The 643-nt window shown below is 31.3% G+C and overlaps 1 protein-coding gene across 2 annotated transcripts in view; it reads left to right on the forward strand.

Annotated features, from left to right (window-relative positions):
- The window catches only part of LOC119585211 (tonsoku-like protein), a 9,557-nt gene that overhangs the window by 3,232 nt on the left and 5,682 nt on the right, over positions 1 to 643 (forward strand). The window lies entirely within an intron of this gene.

The raw sequence follows: 643 nt of genomic DNA on the forward strand, positions 1-643 counted from the left end.
AAAGATCAATATTAAAGGATTAAATAGGCAAATTATGTCATAGTTTTTGAAAATGATTTTGTTTTGTATAACTCTTTATATGTATCCCTTAAGTCAGACAGCCCCCCTTAAGGGGACTGTCAGCCAAGAAACCTATATACTTTGCCCATTAATTGATAACACACTGAGAGTATGATTTCATTTTTTGAACTGATTGTAGCCCATATAATTGTGCTTCTTTTGAGCTATAATTTTTAAAGTTATTCTCCAGGGGAGGGCAAATGGCCCCCTCCAGAAACTTAAAATTTTGCATTTATATAGGGCATAGGTGGGAGAATAACTTATACACTGTTGCTAAAAAAGACATGAAAATAATATAAAACTACTATGACTATGGGTACATGGCTTCCAAGTAAGGCTTTTTTTTCTCCCAGAGAAGGCTAGAAATTACTTTTACTTTTTTCTTATTTTCTAATTGGAAAAAAATGGAGGATAGCAGTTTAAATGTGTTTGAATGATCTTTTCAGTAAAAGAAAGAGCACTGGGTAAAAAATGTTTGAAAAATTCTTTACTTTGCTAAAAAAATGAGAGAAAGTGGTTTGAAGTTTGGTAATTTTCCTTTGCCATTTTACTGTTATATTTTAGTATACAGTACTAATGTCAT

Source organism: Penaeus monodon, chromosome 19 (assembly GCF_015228065.2).
Source record: "Penaeus monodon isolate SGIC_2016 chromosome 19, NSTDA_Pmon_1, whole genome shotgun sequence".
In the NCBI taxonomy this organism is placed as follows: domain Eukaryota; kingdom Metazoa; phylum Arthropoda; class Malacostraca; order Decapoda; family Penaeidae; genus Penaeus; species Penaeus monodon.